The following is a 26,061-nucleotide window of genomic DNA, read 5'->3' as shown; positions in this document are numbered from 1 at the left end:
TGCGGCAATATGTACAATTTTCATTGTAAACATTGACACACAGCCAAACATAACCAATTAGATAATAAAGTCCAGTCAAAATATGTCGCAAGCAGTCATTCCCTACGCGTCAGTAAAGTGTCAGTCAAAGTTAAATAGATAAACATACATAAACTACATAATATAATAACATAAATAGTAACAAAACACAAACAAAGGTAAACAATCACAAGCTGCACATGGTCCTTACGTTCGCAAGTTTTCCTATGCACTTTTGGCACTCCTATCGGGCCCTACCAACTTACAGAATCTCTCTTCTGACTTGAAATTCCTAAATAGGAAAACACTAGATTCAACTCAAGAAATAAGCAGCTTCACAATGATATAAACACTAGAAAATCATCATCACCTCCATATAGGTTTGTAGGTCTATGAAATTATGATTTGTGATTTCTGATTTATGAAACCTAAGGTGAAACAAAATCTACATGTTTCCCTGGTTTTTTTTTTTAAATCCTACTATTCCCGCTATTAGCATCTATGCCTAATAAGAATGTGTCCCAATAAGACCGTGATCAACACTCTCCGTTTCCTTTGCGTTGAACTTCTCACTAACATTCGACTCAATTATATTTTAAAGAGAACATGATTAAATAGAATCACGTTTGATCATTCCTTTCAATAACTTCAAGTATTTCCACTATCATAAGACCCTATAAAATGTATGTCCTAGTAAGAACATGTCCAAATATAAACATTTGCCATTTCTGTTTCATTGTACCTAATGTTAGATAGAAAACAAATGTTCGCCCATCTCATTTGATACATCACTATCATTCCACAGCAACATATACACACACATACACGCCCCCAAGTTCTAACAAGACGGTTTGAACTTCAAGCACTTCCAATAAGTATTATGTCCTAAAAGAATGAATCGTCCTCGTTTTCCTTTTCATGTCCTGTTCATGCTATGCAACAACTGAAAGCAAATTCCAATATCCTACTGTTGGCAAGTCAGAAACACTTAAGTATACACAAGTTACGCTCTGAAAACTAGCTATTTATTTACCCCTGTTAATAATATCCATCATCCACTGCAAAACATAATTATAAAACAACACTATACTTTACTCTCTATGAAATAAAATTGTTAAGTGGAAAACTCATCATGACTAGATCTGATACTTATAAGACAAATATTAGGAATGCAACAAATATCTTATTTTAACACTTCTCGAAATTAATGTAGTACCTATCATAAATCTGAAATGGTTTAAGAGATTAATGTTGATAATAGTGCACGCATACCAAAAGTTCAAGACTCCATTGTTCCGGGATATGTAATCTCCTTACAAATAATAATTCTCCATACCGTGTTCAGTTACAACGTTTGCTACTACATCTATTACCCTAATACTGTTATCGATCTGAAAGAAGTGTTTTATAAGTGACACTGCTGAAATTACTTCTAACTTGTGACTTAGTATTTCAATCCCTAAAGTAATAAAACTATTTTTTTTTATAATTCTAACATCATAATATACATAACTAATTTTCAGCCCACTAAGTTGGCCAGAGTTACCAGACAAATTTGCACTTTCGTTGCTATCCTTATCCTATTCAAATGTTTTATATAATCATTGTGTTCACTGCTGGGCATATAACAAAATAATCAATAACTAGTGTAATAATCATACAAGATCACTACTCTCCATTGAATAAACCAATTTGTTTGACTGCTGGGCATAACGCTTCATCGTTGGGTGATATACACACACGAACAAGAAACTTACACGCATAACTTACGCCTATGTTCCCAACTCTGTAATAAACAGAAGTACAATCTCTACCAAGAAGTATTAAAGTCACCGAAAGATATTTTACAGTTATAAGACTGAATGTCCCTTTAGAGCCCAAACCCTATTGTCTAACAATTGCATTTAGAAATTTCGTTCTCAAGAAATTAATTAAAATACCCACCATACACATCATTTACTCAAACATGAACTGTGTCGTAGTTAGAATTATTTTCAACATAACATACAAACAACAACATAACAACATACATACAAACACACAATCCTCTTCTTCTTCTACTGTTTTCATCCCCTGAAATTGAGAGTGCTATAATAGTATCTAATATAAAAATAAATAATTATAAATATAGATAGGTTAAGTTAAATAAGGATTTATTTGTTTAGGAATTAGGTTTTATTATTGTGAAAGATCTAGGAACACAGGAAAAGGATTAGAATCCCATACCAACAATGTAATGGTATAGGGTGCCTTTTCGAGCCCCGACCACGCTCTTCGGCGAATGAGGCCCTACCCTGATTTAGGCCCCTCTCCGAAAGGGATATATTTTGTAATGGTGAGCCATTCGGCCTTGTTGTAGAGATGAACTATCTCTGAAGTATAAAATAAAGTGTAAGGATTTGGGATGAGCAGCACTCAGCACCAATCAGCTTCATAGCTTACTTTATTCAATTAGTATCATCAAATTTGATGAATGGTCAATCTCATATGCAAAACATGCAATATAATATTCTTAGCTTTGGTAAACAATATCAGCATTTCATCAAATGTCGGTCTACACCCAAGGACACGTTAACTTGTGGTGCGATAAATGTCGTGACTATGTCCAGTATTGATATTATTATAAATGAGTAAGAGCATTAAAACAAGTAATATAACAGATAATATTCGATGATAGTAACATAGACAGGCTTTCGTTAGTCCGTCACAAAGGACTGCAACTCGTGGATAATTTATTTATATAAATAGTAGTATGATGAAGTACGATCGAGCGTTAGGATAACGGCCTGGATATTATCGAGAATATTAATAAATAACGCAGGTATGACCGTATGACAGAGTATTCAAATGATTAAATGTATATAGAATAACATATTCTATTAATAATGTACACAAAAATATTCACTTGTCATTATGCAGAGTGCTCCCGTTCAGGATATTTCAACAAGATAGGTTTGTCAAGTTAAGGAACTTTCAATAGAAGGTTGAGAAGGAAATCATATAATTATTATCTTCAACATAGTCATAATATAAAACATAATTTATATACTTAATAAAATAATAATCATAAATATTATAAAATTCATCTAGTAATATCCAGATTCATTTGTACCTACGTATATGTCAATTTGGAACGGTTGTTGAAGAGAAATTTAGTGGGTAAATAATATAAGTAGATATTAATTAAGTACTTAGACGTTCAACCTTGCAGTGGTATCAAAATTATAATTCAAACACAATAGAAACAATATAATTTTTAGAGTTGATCTACTGACTTATCCAACCTATACTTGTCACATTCCCAATGATCCTAACCAATCCTAATCTTACACCTATTCTTACTTGAGACCTGAAACCGATGTTTCAGATCGCTTTGTTCCTCTCAGCAACTCCGTACGACTCCACCCTCTAGCTACCCGGCTCGTCTTTCTCAACTCCAGCGTCAACCCCTACAGTCTTTTCAACCCCTACAGTCTTTCCACTCACTACACTCACAACACTCCCGACGGTCACGACCTGCTCCCGCGACGTACGATGGGCAAGTCCACGTCAACCCTCACAACGACCACGACCTGCTCCCGCGACGTACGATGGGCAAGTCCTCGTCAACCCTCACAACGACCACGACCTGCTCCCGCGACGTCCGAATCGCAAGTCCACTCACAACCCTTACTTCGACCACGACCTGCTTCCGCGACGTCCGAATGGCAACTCCTCTCACAATCCTCACATCGACCACGACCTGCTCCCGCGACGTCCGAATGGCAAGTCCTCGTCAACCCTCACATCGACCACGACCTGCCCCCGCGACGTCCGATGGGCAACTCCCGATCCTTGTGTTCTCTCTAACATTCTTCCCACACGTTCTCAAGTTGTTTTTTCCCAAAAACCATTAACCTTTCTACATCTGCATTGCATATGTTAAGTGCAATCATTCCTATACTTTATTGCCAACAATCGAGTCCTTTGTATTTGGTTGGAATGCCCATTGTGCTAGCCACTTAGACAAAAGTTACTTCACTGTTCTCATATCATATATCACAAACTTTATGGCAAACATTTGTATATGTTATCGTCTAATATTTAAATTTATTGGACGTTTTGTTTTTGGCTTAGTATTTCTTATGAAATGTTTATAAAAACCTTTTCAAGTACCTACCCTACAGTATGAGATTCCCAAGGCGTAAAGTTCTTCGGAATGCGTATAAAAAAGTAACACACTTAATAAAACAAACATAATATGTTCACACCCTCTTTCCCTATCAGGGTAGCCAGAAGCACTACCTTCACACATCGTACCAGCCACCCTTAGCTTCTCCGATCCTTACTCCGAATATTATGTTGGTTATTGGGGTTGGTTCCGTCACAATGGTTGTCGTAATTCGCGTAACTAGACTATAAACAACCTGTAATTACGACGTAATGCCGCATCCGTTCCGACTGCCAATTAAAGTTTTCCCCGCCAAGGTAGGGCGGCCTTTGTTCTCGGAGGTTGCGTTTTGTTAGAAAAAAACGATTTTCCCTCGTGTGGTTTCTAATATGAAGAATCATTTAATGAACTTAGTTGTCATGGATAAACTTGTTGAAGGTCAATTTAACATTTTTGAATATACGTAATTTCGCAAGGTGTTACGGCTGAGGAGAAGAAATGACAAGAAACTGCTACAACGACACATCTTGTAAATACATGTAGGTATACATTACAAGTTGGGGGACGCCTATGCCCAGCAGTGGGCGTCATACGGCTGATGATGATGATACATTACAAGTTATTTAAAAACTAGAGGAAGACATTTACTAGGCGTTTTTATCATTTAGGTAATCATAATACCTACTTATAATAAGCTTTTTAACATAAAGTAAGCTTCACAAGAACATGAGCTTTAAGTTTATTCGCTAACAAATCCAAAATATTATCTGGTATTTTATTATAAAACGTATACATAATACATAACATCAAAAAAGATGAATTTAGTCTGCTTAATCTAGAATTTTTAATAGCAATTTATTTTTTATCAATGACGTTAACCCTGGTGCCTGGGTTACTACGGAGGCGTTGTCATGCTCATGACTCACGTAAGTGTGTGTGCAAATTAGTTATTATGTTTATGTTCAGTTATGACAAAATACACATACATACATAAGATTGTGTCTATTTTCCGTTGGGGTAGACAGACACCACGGAATTCCACAAAAAAATAAAAAAAGTTTCTGTTAAACAGAATGAAAAAAGTAGTTTTTCTGGCTAGCCCAATTAAAAATGTAAGTAAGAGTTACGCTTTATCGTGAGTAATAAAAATAGAGAAGTAAGTATCTTAATTAAATTCCGTATTTCTAGCCTCCTTTGAACATTTCAAAGAAAATATTATCCCTTGAAACATTTTAAACATGTTTCATTTCCCCGCACGGCAATTTACTGGAAAAACTCTTTCATTTTGACATGGCTGTATTTAATTAGTTAGCGCCTTTTGAAGGAACCGTGTCGAATTAAGAGATGAAATTAAGTTGGCAGACTCCTTTAAATTGTATGATGATGTTTATCAAAGGCTACGTGATAGGAATGACGTGAAATTGTGGTTTTATTATATAATTAATGGAATTAGGGAAGCCAAGTTTGAACGCCATGAAAGAGAATGAATGTCAAGTTTTTTTCAAAAAGGTTTTTTGAATGTTTTGACTTGGAAATCAAATGATTTAAACATGAAATGAATGAATGCTTTAGACATTTTCAAAATGCGTTTTTTGGATGCACATCCTCCAATAGCCTCCGTGGTTCACGATCTGGATGGATCTCGGGTTCCATCCCCGATAGGAACGTAGTCGCTAGCCACATTCCTGTAATCAGATGTCAGAATCATTTATTCAACGTAATTAGTATGGGTAAACTAGTTGAAGGTTAATGTAACATTTATGAATTTACGTCATTTCGCAAGATGTTATGGCTGAAGAGAAGAAATGACAAGAAACTGCAACAACAACACATCTTTTAAATCAATAAACCCTTATTGATTTAAAAGATTACCTAAAAGATAAAAATGACTGGTATTAAATATCTTATAATGTATATTATATACCCATATAAATATCTTATAATGTATATTATATGGATATATAAGATATTTAATACCAGAATTTTTTATCTTTTAGGTAATCTTTCATCTTATCATTAGCTTTTTACATAAAGTAGGCTTCACATGACCTTTAAATTGATTTTCTGACAAGTTCAAACTATTATCTGGTATTTTATTGTAAAAAAGTAGGAATATATAACCCCAAAAGAAAAGAAATACGTTTTAGATGTATGTGACATAGGTCACATTGGGCTGGTTGTCCCTTCGCGGGTAGGAAGTTCTGACAAGCAGTCGTTTATGTAAAAAAACAGACCTGACAAATTTTCAGGTTAGGTAAGCGGACCCCGTAAAAACGGGATAACGCTAGGGAGATGATGACGAAATCTTAATCTCCGGTTAATAGTTAGACCTACAGCGAATCTCTCAAATTATTTATTTTTCATAACAGATTGAAAAAAAGGTCCATAAGTCACTAGAATCTTGGTGGTATCACCACGCTGGCGCCACCAACAAAATATACGCAGTTGATAGTTGGTGTCTTGTTAATTGCGCAATGCGCAGGCAACAAGACTAAGGTGAGATCTTCTTCTATCGTGTGGGTTGTGAGGTGTAGTACCAACCTCATCAACCCTGGTGTCAGGGTTATTATTGAGCCCTTACATGGCTCATGTAACGACTACTTACTTACATCAGTAAGTAGTAACCGGGACCAACGGCTCAACGTGCCTTACGAAGCATGGATCATCTTAGTTTCGGACAATCAGGTGATCAGCCTGTAATGTCCTTACCAAACTATGGACCACAAAGTAATTTTTGTGATATGTCCCCACCGGGATTCGAACCCGGGACCTCCTTGTGAGCTCAACGCTCAACCACTGGACACGGAGGTTGTTAAGGTGAGATTGCGTTTATATTTATATACAACTGCATATATTTTGTTGTCCCAGTGAGATAGGGCCTTTATACTTCCCCAACCCGTAGGAGCAACTCGGGAAGGAATAGCCAGGCCCAAATTGATTTGGTGCTCGCAAACAACTAGATTTAAACCTTTGGTCACGTTCGCGTTTATTGTGAGGCAAAAGTTACAATGGCTCGGCGCGAATAGTAATAGCTCCGAGTAATGTTATGTAATTCTTGGGAATTGCCCCAAGCTCGAGAGTTGAGCCTGTTAATTCTTTACCCTATAGGTCCTATTTTGGGATTGAATTTTTCCGCTTTCCTTTGTGGATTGCTGAAACAAATGTCGATTTTTGGGGCTGTGAACTTGATTTGACTTGACAGGAAAAATGGGGAATTACAGTTGTTATATAACACCATCCTTATTCATTTTTAGAGCCACGCTCTTGTCGGTGCAGCATTCTCCATGCTACTTTTTTGGGAAAAATAGGTCTGGGATTTCCCTTTTGCCTAACACACACAAAAAAATAATAAATAAATTTTAATTTAAATAATAAAAATATACTTATAATTTTATTTTTCAATTAAAATAATTTAAGGCGTATGTTGTTATATATTATAACACACGCGCAAAATTATTGTGGAACAGTGGCAGAAATAGAAGTTACAGGATATTACTGAAACCAGCGCTGGATGGCGCCATAGCATGGCTCCATTGCAGCACAAGCTGAGCCATTTCCTTTTGCCCGTATTCGCAATATTAATTATTACCTAGTTCATATAGCAAATGTAAATTGTTACTGGCAATAAATTTATTTTATTATTATTTGTATGTCGTTTCCATTTCTCGTTTCTCGGGTCTACGAAGTCCCGGACTTTTGGAAGGCGATTATTATTATATTATGATAGAGGTGATGTAACGAACAGAGAACAATTTTTATACTAGAAAACAATAAGTAGATATTACATGAGCATTAGTTAATAATAGCATTACGTACCATTAGCCAAATTATGTATGTGTCATTAATGAAAAAGGTTTTAATATTTCAATGCCTTGTTTCGAAGCTGTCATGCGCCTGGATTGATGTTGCAATTACAGACTCCATTAGTAATATTAAATTATAAATTTTAAACAGGAACTAGACGTACACTATTTCCCAAGTATATCACAAGTACAGGTACGGGTTTAAGTCTTCTTCTATCGTGTAGATGGCGAGGTGGATTACCAACCTCATCAACCTTGGAGTCAGGGTCATTGAGCCGCCAAAAGCCCCTGTGGCTCATGTAACGACTACGTACTTACATCAGTAAGTAGTAACCGGGACCAATGGCTTAACATGCCTTCCGAAGCACGGATCATCTCACTAAGGTTACCAGGTGTCGCTATATTTTATCACGAATTTTATCTAGACAGTATGGAAAACTGTCATAGGAAATCTCAACAGTGCCGCTGCCTTCATTTGAGCTCCTAGTTTTCATCCTCATTGAGTGATCTTAAAATAAGTTGCGTTTACATTATTGGATAAAAATATAAATGTTTGTTAGTTTATTTATTTATTTACTGATACATCTATGGCTATTGGTATTGGTATTGGTATTCGCGGGCCGGTTTCCGCAACTCGACGTCTGTGCGCCTATTTTGCGTGATACCTGAAACGGCTGGATTACTCCAGCCAGCCTAGTTCCCCAAGGAAGTCTAACAGTCCTTTGACGTTGCTGACCACCTCAGGGAGGTACCCCGTCAGGCCGAGGTGCTTGGCCCGGTAGTTGGCGACTCCTCCACACTCCAGTAGAACATGAGCCGCTGTCTCCTCCGCCTCAGTTCTAGTTAGTTTAATCACTGTTTGTACTTAATTTTTGAAATAAATAAATAAAATAAATAAATAAATAACCTCCATGCAGGCTCTGCATAGGGGGCTGTCATTGACACCTAGTGTGAACAGATGTTTGTTGAAGGCACCGTGACCAGTAAAAACAGCTGTTACCTGTCTTAGTTGAGACCTCTTTAACATCTACGGCTATTTGTATGTATGTTTATGTATGCGTGTATATATATATGTCTTTAGATAAGTATATTTTATTTATTATTCTTTTTTTTGTGATGTTGGTATCATTATATGTTTATTGCACCAGCCCGTGCTCCATTGAATAATCTTCTTTCACCCTAATGGCAGAAATTGCTGTTTAGCAACAAGGCCGCCTATTGTGCTTATGTTTTATTCGTATGTTTATGTCCTTTGTATATGTTGTTGTGCAATAAAGTATTATTGATTGATTGATTGATTGATATATCGTGGCCATATCATAGTTAATAATATGAAATGATCGACCATATCATGAAATGGTCGTATTTCATGAAATAGAACAACATTCGTTGGCCACATCATGATGTAACGTGGCCAGATCAATGAACACAAAACGTTTAACGATATGACCAACTAAATGCATGATTACTTCATGATATGGCCAAACGTTAGCGATCATATCGTAAAATAGTAACATTAATCACCGGTAGTGGCGCTGGTGTCGCTTTGTTTTTGTTTTGCATAATGGCGGCGGACAATAATTATTCTTTTGTGAACGCGAATAATACGAATAATAATGAGCAAATACAAGATAAAAGTGCAGTGAAGCAATGTTTTGACACTAAGGTGAAAAGAAAAACTTGTATTAACAGTATACAGCAACTTTATTTTTATTTTTAGGTTATATGGCAAATAATGAAGGTCGAGTGACCACGCTACGTAAATCTATGGACTATTATTGGATTTCAAAATATGATATAATTAAAACTGCGAATGAAGAGATATTAATTTTAAAAAAGAAAAATATAGACGATGTCCGTAAAGTTTCTTTTTTTAGACGTGACTTATTGTAGATTTGCCGCAGATGGCATTAACTACTTGAAACGGGATTCTATTAAAACGCATAAATGTTTTTGTCATAATTTAAATTACCATAATCCTTTTTGCATAACGTTTTTTATCATAATAGTACTTTCCCATAATAACATCTAGGAATACTGGTTTGTTAGGTATAACTTATTTTTGGACTAATATTTGTTGGTATAATTCGCATATAAATAGGCATCCATAATTCTTTTTTAGAATAATAGTGTTTTGTTATAATTTTTACAAGGCATAACAGTAGGTTAGGGTGCGGCGGCCATTCCATGAAATGGTCGATCATTTCATGAAATGGTCAATTCTATGATCTGGCCACGACAGATACATCACTAGAATATACATAAAAAAAACATGCAGCTTAATTATATATTTACCGGTAGCTTTATCACTCCTAGCCTACCCAACCAAAAATTGTCCGATAGGGAAAATATTTCATGTAAAGGCGAATTTTGGCATAGTTGCAGGGAATGGTGTTTACAACAATATATTCAATTAACAGACAAAAAACTAAAAAAATATTTTTTTTAGTAAGTATGTTGTTTGTATCTCAAAAACTATTAACAATACATTTACAGTTACTTCTACATTAATTTTCAACATTATCTTTCCTATGAATTTGTTCGTAAACAATATTTTTTAACCTACGTATTCATTCGTTCTTGAGATATACCGTGTAGAGTTATGCATATAGCCGTTTGTATGTCAATCTTTGAAGTGTTGCCATTTTTGCGTCGTATTGTATTGCGTATTTGTATCTTTCCCAAAATGTGTGTTAATATAGCAGATTATTCTAGCAAGTAATTAAAAGTTCATAAAATAATGAATAAACGGAGGCAATAAATGTGTTACGTTTCTAAAGTTTTTGTAATACCGTCAAACTGGGTGTGAAGGACATAGGGCGACGACGTCGTCGATACCATCTGCGCTGGTCTGTAAGCGCATTAAATGTAAAAATCGTTAAATGAGTAATAAATAAAACAACGTAAGAAAAGAAGACAGAAATTCAAAATGAATAACGATACCTATTTGAAAAGCCCTTAGATAGGTAAAGTAGGAATGAATGAAATAGTTTGATTAATAATCAGTCCCATTCAATTGGTAAGTATTCTACATGATGTCTATCCATATGTGCACATTTATAAAATATACTTAGAATGAATCTCCACACATCGTAACAATTTTGTACCAAATAGTACATAATGAAACTAATTTATTGTTCGTGTGTAGTGCAAAACGCAATCAAATGCAAACATCGCTTTTAAGCAGAAATGTATCTGAAACAATAAATCTCGGAAAATGTGTTGCTATGCAAACACATCGCTGGTTTCCAAATTAATTTCCTGAATCGCCACTAAAGCGTATAATGAACTGTAAATATTATTTAATAAGGTTCTTCATATATACCTAATATGTCTTTATGGCCCCATATAACAGTTAATATGAAGGAAGAAATATGATTATCATCACATACAAACATGGGGTTATTAAGCGCGTTCCATATTTTGGGGTTCATTTCACACGTTTGCACAGGACCTTTATTAAAAGCTGATATAATTAAAAACATTAACTGTCACAAGCGTAAATGAACAAAAATAATTTATAAAGGGAAATGTTATTTAGCAGAAATTATGATTATCTTTTCTGGCGGGACGCCTCAATAATTTGAGTCATAAAAGCCTGTGTAATTAGATTTGCACGGTTAACGTTAAAACTTGAATTTATCACAATGACTTTGGAATAAAAGAAAGTACCTAATACTTAATTTTATTTTCCAGCCCGCAATTAAAAAAAGAAAAAGAGGTCTATTCCTTTTTGTTGAATTTGTTTTAGAAATAAATGAAAGGAGATAACAGATTAAGGCTCTTTGTAAAGGTGGAGGGTTAAAATTATTAATGGAGGAGTATCCATTGCTCCTTGTTACGAGGAATAAAAACCTGTCATCGGTTTGATTACCACTTTTTATTATGTTTTGTGTAAATAAGAAATTAAAATATAAACACTGTTATTGGAGAACCAGTAGAAAAGAGTGTAGCCATTTGGACGAAGAATATTGACAAAGTTTGTAAGGGTCATATTGTTATATAAATGTTTAAATAGCCCTTTTTAAATTGACTTAGGAACAGGCGTTTTATCATTAACCCTCAGTGGAGTAGCCGTGGTGGAGTTAATTTTATATCTTTCCATTGATACAGACAATCTGAGTGTCCTGTAATCGTAAGGGCTTATACAGAAGAACCTCATTTACTATTTAGTTTAAAGTTTGATTATAGTTGGGTAATAGTTGGATTGCCGTTGGTTTGCAGTTTCAACGCAGTTATGTCAACAGTACAAACAAAAACTGCTATTAAACTATTATTTTGCAGCAACGAACATTTTATGGTTTCCGTGCTCTGTTTATAACAAGGTGAATAGTATTATAATTTAACTTTCCAATTTTCGAATAGAAATATTACAATTCAGAAGCGACATAAATCAAAGTCACCGTTGACGCAGCAATGTTTAATTCCAAAGAACATCTGTATCCAGACGCGCAACACGAAAGCTTTCCAAAATTACATTTCACCGTATCATAATCGTAAGAAATTGCACCTTCTCAGTGCGTATTAAATTAATGGTACCTGTCAGAATCCGTTGAAACGCGCCTTAAGATGGGGGGGTACAAAAGGCGCGGCCCTAAAACGGTCATCACTCACTTGAGCCAACAATGGAGCAATAAAATGTACAAGAAATAAAGGGATGTACAAATGTGCGGTGCGAGATAACAGCCGAGTGTTGTGATACATCCATCATTGCGTGTTTCTACCTACGACGTTGTTTGTTGCTTCTGCGATTCCATTTCCGACTCTATGGATTTTTAGTCTCGACGAGAATTTTACATGTGTTTATTTTATTTATTTATATACAGTTCATTCAACTCTAAATTGCCATGCGTATATGAAACGATGATGAATGTGGAGGAAGCAAGAGAAGTATGACAGGATCGAAGCAAAGGTAATTCTATATTCTCTGCTTACCCCTCTAGGAATGGGAAATAGGTGGGTTTATGTATGTATGGTATTGTACACAGAGCAGGATAGTATGGTAACTAATGTAAGGTAATTAGACTACACACAAAACTGACAAATGCTTATTGATAGTAGATATCTCTTGCTACGTCTATTTCTTCTTTTCTTCTGATGCTTTCCTGTTACGGACATGTAGAGAGAATGAATGAAATTGGACTTACGAAGAAGATTTATGCTACAGCTGTAAGTGGAAAGGTTGGAAGAGGAAGGCCTAGGCATAGATACTGCTATCATATCCAGGATGTTTTAAGGAGCGGCCGGGTCAAGAGTACTTTAAGCTGGCTTCTGTGATGAGAGTGGAAGAAACGAAAGTGGTGTATACTTATGTCAGAATCATAGTAAGTGGAATTGCGAGGTCTCAGCCTACCCTAACGGGAAATAGGCGTGATCCTACATGTGAAATCTCTTACAGAAGATCAGGAAAGGGATAAACTAAACTAGGAGCTAACTAGCCTTTTATTTATTATTAATTAATTATTTTATTATCTAACTATCATGGATGCCATTACGTGTATAATGTTTTTTTTTTACCTTCTTCGTTTTTAATTATCAAGCTGTAATGTTTGCAGTTCACGGTTCAAAGGTTTAAGGCAAAGGTTTATTTTATTAAATTTTATATTAAGCACTTTAATGTTGTCATTCATAATATTGTGACTACGAATTTTCATTTATTATAATCAAAATTATCAATTGAAATTCTGAACACTTTTCTTGTAATTTTACATTTATGCTGTTTAATGAATTTTCAATTCATGCGTAATATTGAATTGGTAATTTCGTCACAATTAAGTCGACTTTAACTTTGTAGACTAAATTAATAATTAAGGTCTTTCTTTCACCAGCCACTTTACAGGAAACAAAGTTATTGTGTCTTGTTAAGTACGAGAATATAAATGAAATTCGTCGTAAAACTGGAATCTATAACGTGAATAGGCGTGTCGAGGCGTGTCTCAAGTGGAAATGGATAGGATACTAATTGACAGTTTTCGAATAAGTATTTAAAAAATTAAAAACGCGTTTTTCATACCTCTTAAAATATTTTATTTTGTCGAAAAAGCTTTATATAATAAAAAAAAAACATATTTTTCTTTAATATTTTAAATTTCGAGCGAAAACGGTTGGTCACGTGACATTTTGCCCAGTGACGTCACCTTTTTTAACAAACAAAAAACTGTCAAACAATCTAAATGGAAACCTGACAGACAGTTTTTGTTTATTTTGTGAAATGTGACGTCACAAGAAGCTCAATTATGGTGTTTCAGCACAGATAAAAAATTGCTTTCTGTTAGACCAACGCAAAGGCAAATTACATTCAAAATAGTAAGTATATACTTATTTACAAAACGTAAATGTTAGGTCTCTCTCTAACGGCTGTCATTATTCGAATATGCTCTCAAAGAGCCATTTCACAGAAACCATTAATTTGGATTTTGAAGGTGTAGACGTGTCGTGTGATAAACTGTGCTTTTGACGCATAAATGAACCGCTTTGATGTACCATCTGATGAACCGTATCGGGCTTGGAGTGTGTCATTGTTGTTTTAACGGTCGCATTATTGCCACCAACAATAACAAGAAACGGGAGATATTATTCTATTCCTATTACCAGCTACATACATACAGATAATTGGATAGTATCTTAAGTCAAAAATGAGTTACGAAATTCTGACTACCGAATAAAGACAGATCTAAAAATTATAAAAATATTTTTGATTTTCTGTTTAACTTACTCATGAATTTTAATAAAAAAGACAGGAAATAATAACATACATACATAAACTCACGCCTTCTTCCCACCGGGGTGAGCAGAGGTTATGGAATTCCATTTGCTTCGATCCTGACACACTTCTCTTGCTTCCTCCACATTCATCAATCGTTTCAACCACGCACGCCGGTTTCTGAACAAGCATCATACATCGTACTAAACCTTTTCTAAGGACATTTGGTCAATGTACGTCCTTCTAGGTGTTTCTGTGCCAGCCCTACGATCAACCTAAAATCGAAATAAACAGAAATCGAATCCAAATATCAAGCAACACTTTTTTTTTCAAAAACACTAGTTTTGACCAACAGCGCCAAGTTAAAAATAGAGTTGGATGGGCAAATATTGCACTATGTTGACGAGTTTATCTACCTGGGTCAGATAACGTCCTTCGAAAACAGGCAATACAAAGAAGTGGAAAGACGCGTTCAAAATGCCTGGAAGAGTTTCTGGTCCATGAAGGAATGAAAATGAAAGGTGACCTCCCGATATGTCTCAAGCGGAAACTCATGTGCATCTTGCCCATCCTCACCTATGGTGCGCAAATATATTCAATCCCTCTGTCGGTTTTACGACATGACCAGGAAGGTAAGCAGCTAATAGGGTACATTATGAGCTTTTCTTTACACCCAGCTTTGCAAAAACGGTTAGTAACATAAAGTAATACAAATTAATGGGGCTAAATGTTTTTATTAATAGCGAAATAAAAATTATATTGCCACTTTATACGTTTAAAAGTACTCGGCTAATATTAATATTGAGTATCATCAATTACCACACACAAAGTGCCTGTTACACCACAAAATTTGTTGCTTGAGACGAAATTAATGTTTTAATTTATAGCTTCAGATGTGTTAATTTTATTATTTCATCATCGATAGGATAATAGAAGGTTATCTAAAATTTTTGGCGGATCAGATTTCCACCTTATGCTGTTTTCAATAATACATAAATTATTTTAGCAGAAAATTGCAGATACGTAAGTTTGCAAAGTCAGCCACGAAATGTTTTAGTGATAAATTTGGTCTTGAACTGGGATCAGGTTAACGAGTCAAATTAATAAGTTTGATATACATAATGAATTCTGCATGTACATAATAGGGTGAGTTTTTGAAAGCACCTTAATCTGGTGGCTCTTCCATGAATCTTTTTTAAAGTGTTATTTACAAATACAAGGCTCGTAGACCATTCCGAATCTGAGCCTGAAGCTTTACAACTGAATCATTCTGTGTATTTCTCTCTCTATTTCAGAGCTGCGCTCTTATCTGTGGAGTAATGGCCATTCCTCTTCTTCCCGCCAAAACCTTCACCTTCCAATACGATACGACCTGCACCTTCTCTTTTATTTGTTTCAAAAATGTTATCCTAGGTCTACCCCTTCCTCTCTTCGCTTCAATTTTTCCTTCTATAATGTTTGTTATAAATGAATCGTGTCGTATCAGGTGGCCAATCATAAATTTCCTCTCCGGTTCTCTATAGTCTTCAATATGGTTCTCTTTTCTTCAACTCTCTCCAGCACTCTTTCATTTGACACCATTTCAGTCCAGCTTATACCCTCCATCCTTCGCCAACACCAAATCTCAAACGCTTCTTACCTCTCTTTGTCTCTCTGTGTCATAGTCCACGTTTCACTTCCATAAGAGTGCAATGCTCCAAATATAATATATGATTTAATAAACCGTTTCCTTATTTTTAATGATGTTTTTGGTTCATTATGTGTGTATACTGCATAATTATGAGTGTTACCTATTTTTACCTGACTGCGACGAAGCAAAAAGGAGGGTTATGTGTTTGACTACTTTGTACATACATAAATATGTATGTATGTGCACGTCTGTTCCAACCAAACTTCTAAACTATATGTCAGAATTTGAGTAATGAAGTGTCATTAGAAGTGTCTTGATTGTCCGGTGGTTATAGGCTATGACGTCTAAAGGACTTATACTGCGGCAAAAAAAATAATGTTTTTTTTTTCGAATCGTATTTACTGTGTTGGTTATCAAATGAAAGGGCTTAATTGGCATATTACAAATATATACATATTAGCTTAAATACTTGCGAGTTTGCTTGTATTTACTAGATAACTACGTCGAATTGATAATATAACTGCTTAAACATGTTCCTAAAGGTTTTATTTCCAAATCTTGCACAAAACTCGTATTGGTAATACATTATCTTAGTAAATAAGACCCCAAAATAATAATATAAATAAAAATCATCATCATCATCAGCCCATTAACGTCCCTACTGCTAGGGCACGGGCCTTTCCTATGAATGGATAGGGAGATCGGGCCTTAACCCCTTAAACGCCGGAACGCGGATCTCGACCAGACACAATGTAAAATCTATTGTGTCTGGTATCTCGGCATATGAGAGGTTAAATCATCACGCGGGCCCAGTGCGTATTGGTGGTTATTATATAACGTCTGCTAATGCAGCCGGGACCAACGGCTTAACGTGCCTTCCGAAGCACGGAGCATAATTAAAAATATTAAAAACTAAATTCCGACTACGGAAAAATCACACTCTAAAAAAATATGAAACAAGAAAATAGATATACATATTCCTTTGGAATTCTTCCGAATAGTGAAGTTTAGGAGATGGCTGTGGTCGAATGCCAATCTGTCCTAAGAGTTTGCCTACCACGGCATACGACAAAGACTGTCCCCTAAACATCACTATTCGGAAGAATTCCAAAGGAATATGTATCCTTTTTTCTTGGTTCATACTTTTTAGTGTGATTCTTCCGTAGCCGGGTTTTATTGTTTTTAAATATATATTTTTATTTTCCGCGCGTCTATAGGTTTAGATTGTGAAATCTGGAGGTCAAGAAATATTGGCAGGAACTTATACTAATTGGTACATAATTATTTGATAGGGTAATATTGCTTAGTGGATTATGTCGCAGAACTGCTAAGGTTGATTACGGATTATGTTACGTCTCTTGGGTAGGGTTTAGAGCCCGAGAAGTTCGTAATGCATTTCACTGTCGTGTTATCTATTAGACAAGCGAAATCCTGGCATAATTTTCAAAATGGCATAATCTTCTTCCTTGTACTATGAATGTATGAAATTTATTAACTTATCGATTATGTCTGCAGGAATCGGGGCCAAGTAAGTAAGTCTTATCTTATCTTATTTAGCCTATACGATCCCACTGCTGGGCAAAGGCCTCCCCTTGATTTTTCCACTCCTCTCGACTTTGTGCGATCTCCGGCCAATCCTTGCGATAAGCATTGAGGTCGTCACACCATCTTTTACGCGGTCTGCCTCGACTCCTAAGCCCGCCCTGAGGTATCCAGTGAGTAACGACTCGTGCCCACCGCTCCGGATGCATCCGACAAACGTGTCCGGCCCAGTCCCACTTCAGTTTGGCGGACTTTTTCCCTACATCAGTGATACCCGTTTTGGATCGCAGTGTAGTGTTTCGCACACGGTCGATTCGTTTAACGCCTAGGATACTGCGTTCCATTGCTCTTTGGCAGACCTTGAGCCTTTGGACAAATGATGAGTGTTAGCAATAGCTTTTTTGCCAAAAAACCTCAACGTCGATGGACTTGGGTATCACCAGATGGTCAAACAAAGAACGAGATTGACTACATATTATCGTCCAGCAAACACATCATCAAAGACGTTGGAATAATTAACAAAATTAAGTGTAGCTCTGATCATCGCCCGCTTCGAGCAAGAATCAGTTTCAACTTTCGTATTCATAGACTACACACATTCAGGAAACAGCTTTGTAAAATAGAAAATCAATTTTTAATTAACAATATTGAAAAATTTAATTTAGAACTAAAGAATGCTTTTGACTCTTTAAACATGGACACAGATGATGTTGAAATTCAATATAACAACATAAAAACTGGCATCGATACAGCTAGTAGAAAAATAAAACAACGTAGATTCAAGAATAATAGACTATCAGGAGACACATTATTATTAATTGAACGAAGAACACAGGCAGAAAGAAATACAGACACATATAGAAATCTAGATAGGGAAGTGAAACGGAATATAAGAAAAGAAATCAGAACAGTAAATACAGAATTATTCCAAACCGCACTGGCAAACAATAAATCGTTACGAACTGCTAAGCAAGGAACGATACAGGGCAGAACGTGGATTACAAATTTACAGGACTCAAATGGATACAAACAAAATAGCCGAGACAAAATAACTACCATATGCACAGATTTTTACAAATCTCTATACTCTGACTGCTCGCAACCAACACTATCCACGGAATACTCTTGTACTGATACCATCTGTCCTATAACAGGTCAAGAAGTAGCATATGCCCTAAAAAATATGAAGAACTGTAGAAGCCCAGGCGAAGATTGTATTAGCACCGAAGTTTTAAAGATAGGAAAGTCTATATTACTGCCACATTTGACTAATTTATTCAATAGTATTTTATATTTAGCAAAACTACCACATAACTTTTGTCATGCTAATATCATTCTTCTTCACAAAAAAGGAGACAAGTCTGACATCAATAATTACCGACCAATCAGCCTTGTTTCCCATATAGATAAAACATTTATAAAAGTAATAGAGAACAGAATAGCTGGGACTTTGGACTTACAACAGCCCATAGAGCAGGCCGGATTTCGCCCTTATTTTTCCACCACTGACCATCTGCACACACTGAACCAGATCATAGAGAAGGTGAATGAATTTAATAAGCCACTGTATGTAGCTTTTGTGGACTACTCCAAGGCTTTCGACAGTCTAAAACACTCCGCGATTTTCACAGCTCTTCGTAATCAAAAGATAAATGACACGTACGTAAGGCTTTTGGAGTCAGTCTACAGTAGCAGTACAGCATCCATCAAGCTTCAATCTCAGGGTCCCACATTCCGAATAGAAAAGGGCGTGAAGCAGGGTGATCCCCTTTCCCCAAAACTATTCACTTGTACCCTGGAGGAAGTTTTCAGGCGGCTATCAGTCCCATGGACGGAAAAAGGAATTGTCGTCGGCGAGAAAAGACTTACAAATCTTCGTTTCGCCGATGACATAGTACTTTTCGCATCCACGTCAGATGAGCTCCAACAAATGCTCCAAGATCCTTAAAGTAAGTAAGTAAGTAAGTAAGTGATTATAAGTAACAGTGTGGTTACTTATAATTATTGGCCCCGATTCCTGCAAACACCATGTATTTGATCTCGAGCTTTAGTCAATATACCTCCATATTACCGTCTCAAAGGTTTCTATATAATATGTCAGAAGAAACCATACTTTTAATGATTCTACTTAAATACGTTCACCGACGTGTCCCCATTTTGTTTAATTAGCCACTTCGTAGCACTGCGCTACGGACTCGAACTATTATTCAAATTACCTCTCCATGAGTTGTTGAAGAATTTATTAGCAGAATATTGTTGTGCTTATAGGTATGTAAGTATATCTTTGAAATTTGTTTGAAGTATGGCAAAGAAAAGAAGTTGTACGTAACCGAGTGAACTGAGCTCCTATCTTAAGAAATACAGGATGCACTTTCAGTCGACGAGAGAAGACAAAGAAACGACTATACATTGCTGAAAAACCACTGATCTTTAAAAGAAACATCATTATATGAAGGGTCGATTCTTAGAGAATCAGTACGACTGGCTTGAAACTCGTGAGACAGTATTGTTTGAAGTATTTTGCAAGCCAGTGGCTAGTACTTCCCGAGTTATTAATGATGTTCCAGCCTGTAAATTAAGAAAACCTAGGAAACCGTACCAGAATGCTCGAAATGCACGCAATAAAGGAATAGAAAGGAGCTTGCGGCATTTGGCGAAACACTGGTGCTAATTCCTGTAAATACCATCTAATTTTATTTTAAGTTATATCTGTCATTTTCTTATCTGCCGAAAAGGAAAGGGACGGGTAATCGACAAGCATAAAATTTATGGAACACACGTCAATTTTAAGCACAAATCTAAACCAACCGTCTAAAAATTTTACATCCGTCAATAACCCGACACAGTTAAGTAGACAGCACGTCAAACGGATTGCATACCAGGGACGTACCTTTTGATTCGGCCGGGTTATTCATTCATTTACTTATTCTTCCTAAAATTAAGAGCTGTGAATCATCCGTCCCTTTCCTTTTCGACGGATATGAAAATGACGGATATAACTTAAAATAAAATTAGGCGGTGTCTGCAGGAATCGGGGCCAATGTCAGAAGCCATTAAAACAATTTAATTCAGAAGAATTGAGTGATCGATATTCAGTTGGGGCTACTGCCGATAGAAATGGTACTAGTGCTGCATCATCACGTGAAATACATAAAAAAAATACATTTAAACTTTTCATGTCGTCACTCCTGGAAGGTTTCAAGGATTGCCTATTTCTATTAAATATTTTAAGAGGCTTTTCTTGAGTACTGATCTATTGATTAATTAATTAAAAAGACTCGAGAATTTTCCGAGAAAGAAAAGCTTGGAACTTCTTTAAACGTGATATTTAACTATAATTATTTGTTCTTTTTATTCGTTTCTACGACTGCATTTTTTTTTGTTTTATGGGTTTTTATACTACTGTTCTAGTTTTTTTTTTAATACAAATGTATGTTTTAATAAGGAGTATTATCATAAATTATAAGAAAGTAATTTCAATTTCGAAGTAAGTAATAAGTCTTTTTTCATTACTAGTTATGAAATTTGGTTACGAAGTGGACGAAGGGATAGGGTGTTAGTGACATCGGTTGGGGTATATTTATATTAATTATGTTATTATTATTATACTATACATATATGTCGTTTTTTATCTCGGGTCTATGGAGTCCCGGACTTTTGGACGGGGTGCGTGGGGCCGAAGCCAACACGTAGAGGCCCCTTAAGACAATTTATTCTAAATGTTGTGTGACACCAAACGGCGATTATCCCTGTATGCACTATGGGAGTGCACCTATTCTATTCATGTTTATGTTGTATTATTATGTACAACATCAGTCGGCGATTTGTTCTATATCAGATCTTATTATATCAGACATTTTTAATATCCCAGCAACAACAGCTTCCGTGGTCTAGTGGTTAGAGAATTAGACTCACAATCCAAAGATCCGGGTTCGATTCCAAAAGAAAATCACCACCGCCCACAGTGGAGCAGCGTGGTGGAGTATGCTCCATACCATCTCCAGTTGATTGAAGAAAAGTCTGTATCTAGCAGTGGGACGTGTATAGGCTGTTTATGTATGTTATTTTTTCTTTATTTTCCTCGCAGATGAGTATTTTTGAATTAGAATTGACGTCACTTCGATTGGACGTAGATAGACTATTTAAGTATAAAGTTATGAAGAACCTATAAATATACCATTACGTAGGCGGACACGGGATTGAACAAGACGAAAGAGAAATTATCAATTAGCAGACTTATTTCCTAACGGCAATGAAATTATATAATAAGTGTATATTTTATAATATATACACTTTTACCCCTCTTTTTCTTTTTTCTTTTTTTTTACTTTTTTTTTGTATGTGTGTGTGTGTGTGTGTGTGTATGTCTGTGTGTATTTATTGTCCATAGTAGGTGTATTATTTTATTATATTATAATATTATATTATATTGTAGCCGTAGTAGCCCAGTTGGTAGAACGCTTGACTCTCAATTTGAGATCTCAGATTCGAATCCCAGCATAGGCCAAAGCAATGTTAATACGGGTTTAACGACGTCATAATATTAAAAATGATTTGTAATAATAAATGTATAAATAAATAAATAATGATTTTCGAATTGGTTTTCGAATTCATGTTTCGATCATAAATGATTATCACGTGCTCAGTGGTGAAGGAAAACGTCGTGAGGAAACTCACATTCCCGAAAAACGTATTTCGGAGGTATATGATCTAACCTATATTGGGCTGGTTTTCCCTTCGCGGGTTGGAAGGTAAGACAGGCACTCGCATCTGTAAAAAACCGGACCTGTCAAATCTTCAGGTTAGGTTAAGTTAGGTACGTCGTCAAGCCGCGGAAGAATGCGAAAGTGTCCCCGCAGCTTGGCATAACGGCGGTGATACGGACACCGGTTTTTAGTCGGGTTTTAGTCGATGCGAGCCCAATATAACCCTCTCGCTGCCCCTGCGGCGGGAAGTTATGCGATAAGCATTTCCCCTGGACAAAAAAAGATTAGGTTAGGTTTCGCAGAAGTATGCTTCGGCGATTTCCGGGTCCGTTGTGTTTTAGTGGGTATACTGGGTGTCGCCACCCGCGGAGTCCCCCGGGGCGATAACGCTAGGGAGATGATGATGATGAGTAGGTCTGCTATTTTATTACATCATGTCATCACTAATTTAAGCATCACTAGCATTCTTCATGCTACTTTATTAGGGAAAAATAGGGCAGTGGTTTCCCTCTTGTCGTACTAGGACTCCTGTCCTCCGCCTCTGAATAGTACTGACAGTTACTGCTGCCAGTTAATGTGTGTGTGTGTGTGTGTTAGTTAGTGAGTGTGTTTGCAGTTAATTGCTACTGCTGCTGTGTCATTGATAATTTTGATAAATTGTGATGTTTCTTGCCACTGCTTGCCTCGAAGAAATTGCTGCTTAGCAATAAGGCCGCCAGATTTTACTGTATCTTTCGTCTATATAAAAAACTTGTTTTATATGTTGTGTGGAATAAAGTTTATTTGTATTGTATTGTGATCATATAAATTATGTAAAATATATATTATTAATTTGCGCACTATAATTGTACGATAGTGCAACCTCTATAATGGTATCATCTTTCAAAGGTTGTCTGGAAGAGATCGCTTTTAGCGAGAAGGCCGCCTTTTTCCACTTTTCGTTTTTAGCTTTTCCCTGTACCTGTTGTGTGTGCAATAAAGTGTTTCATTCATTCCGCTTTGTGGAATTATTTCTACTTTGTCTAAATGTAAACAACTAAAACACCTAAATTTCTTACAAAATGCGCCGAGAATTCTGTTATCTGGAACGTGCTTACAAAGCAAATTTTAATTTTGTGAACAAAACATAGATCCTGCAAGTTTGTGATTTCGCAACATTTTGGTTTACTGAGCTCACGTTAATTCTTACTGTTTAAAATTCAAAGAGGTCTCTCTACAGAGCGGGGTGAACTAAATTAAATACAGGCACCCACTCTGCCCGCGATGTAAATGTGCTGGCAAAAAGTGAAAATAGTTGCAGGAATGAAGACGAGGATATTTTTGGAGATCCCCATGCATTTTAAGGATATGTTGGCCTTTTCATTTCGCCTGCATTTCATTTGAGATGCGCTCTGAAGCTCGCATTTATAAGAAAAAGTCAGACGTCATCTTGTGCTCTGAATATTTCAGGTTCCCAAGATTTCAGCTTTTAAACATCCAAAAAGTAGGTACCTAGTCGGTGCAAAGTGCACCGAATTTGAATTTGTTTTTTCTGTAGCAATGTTGTGGGTCTACTAATGCACTACCTACTGTTATTACACACACTAATGTCTACTGATTGTTAAATATTAGTAAAAAATAAATTTGTTGGGTTGCCAACAGTACTTATGACTTTTTAGCAGTCTATCATAAAACATAAATATTTTGTGATGCGAGTATATACAGAATGTTATGGACACACCATAACGAAAATTTTGAGGGATGATTCAGACTATGATTCAGAGATGAAATCAGGTGAAATTTCTTGTCGGAAAATTCATCAGACTTTTAATGTTTTTTTTTTTTAATAATTTCAGTCCCATATTGTGCTTTGAGCTGCATAGAAGCCAAATTTAAAATAAAAAAAACTGAAATGGCAAATTATTCTTAATGAAACCCGGAACCTCCGGATCGTGAGCTCAACTCTTTGACTGTTTAAGGGAGCTGTTTAAAGAAATAAATATACTGACGGTCGCAAGTCAATATATTTATGAAAACATTATGTATGTGCGTAAAAATGTATCTCTCCTTCCGAGAAACTGTGAAAGGCATACTTACAATACAAGGAATAAAAATAAAATTGTTGTTCAAAATTCTAGATTAAGTAAATTAAATTCATCTTTTTTGGGGTTATGTATACGTTTTTACAATAAAATACCAGATAATATTTTAAATTTGTCAGAGAACAAATTTAAAGCTCACGTGAAGCTTACTTTATGTAAAAAAGCCTATTATAAGATTAATGATTACCTAAATGATAAAAATGTCTGGTATTGAATGTGTTCCTCTAGTTATTAAATAACTTGTAATGTACCCTCATTGATTTAAAAGATGTGTTGCTGTTGCAGTTTCTTGTCATTTCTTCTGCTCAGCCATAACACCTTGCGAAATGACGTAAATTCAAAAATGTTACATTGACCTTCAACAAGTTTATCCATGATAATTACGTTGAATAAATGATTCTGATTCTGATTCAACGCTCAACCACTGCACCACAGAGGCCATTAATTAAAGTTAATTTGAATAATAGGGCAAATTATTAAAACACCATCAATTGAGAAAACGTGTAAAATCGCTACGTACACTGTTCTATAACAGTATTATCGTTGTTCGATTTCCATTGCGGCGCAGCAAAACTTCAAAATCTTAATGGAATATTTCTGACAAGAAAAACGGTAGGTGTTCGTATACTGAATTTAATGGTTTCTAGCATGTGAAACAAATTAAAATTATTAAACACTGTAAGTAACTTCTCGTCTCACCAAATTTAATTGTACGCCTACCGGCAGATCACAGCGGTCTTATTATTATTTTTGTAACATCTACCCACTGTACAGTTATGAGCAATATCATGTACCCACTTTAGAACTCTCTCACACTATCATATTTGACATTTAATGAGACATACCGTTTAATTTGTCAAAAAAGTTAATGTGACATGGTTTCAAAGTGTATACATATTAGTACTCGTGACCGTACCTGTGTGTCATAATAAATGATTTGAATTTGTTGTTTTTTGCTGATAGCCATTTTAGTACAAACAAATAGACTGTCGGTTACTTTTGATATCAAATCTTTTTACAACCTTTTTTGTATAAAATCTTTTTATTAAGAATATTTTTACTTTTTTATACGATATTGTTCTTCTGTCTTTTCACTTCTGACATATGTAAGATTGGAATTACATGCTAAAACTGAAATTGTTGAATTATTTCTCAAACTAACACACTTTAGTTTCACAAGACTATCAATATCTTTTTCGTTACGGTATCACTGACACCTTGTACTAACATTACTAAAGACTGTATTTAATAGTAAATTAGTCGAAGGGTCTCGTTTCGGAGCCCTAAGGAAACACGATTCATCTATAGTACATTGTATTAGAATCAGAATCATTTATTCAACGTCAACATCATAATTATATAAACTTGTTGAAGGTCAACTTAACATTTTTGAATCTACGTCATTTCGCAAGGTGTTATGACTGAGGA

The 26,061-nt window shown here is 35.6% G+C and overlaps 1 protein-coding gene across 2 annotated transcripts in view; it reads left to right on the top strand.

The window, feature by feature from the left end:
- Window positions 1-26,061, top strand: part of LOC126370576 (limbic system-associated membrane protein-like) — a 189,368-nt gene that overhangs the window by 142,110 nt on the left and 21,197 nt on the right. The window lies entirely within an intron of this gene.

Source organism: Pectinophora gossypiella, chromosome 11, assembly GCF_024362695.1.
Source record: "Pectinophora gossypiella chromosome 11, ilPecGoss1.1, whole genome shotgun sequence".
NCBI classification, from domain to species: domain Eukaryota; kingdom Metazoa; phylum Arthropoda; class Insecta; order Lepidoptera; family Gelechiidae; genus Pectinophora; species Pectinophora gossypiella.
This window is presented reverse-complemented; position numbering and strand designations above follow the sequence as displayed.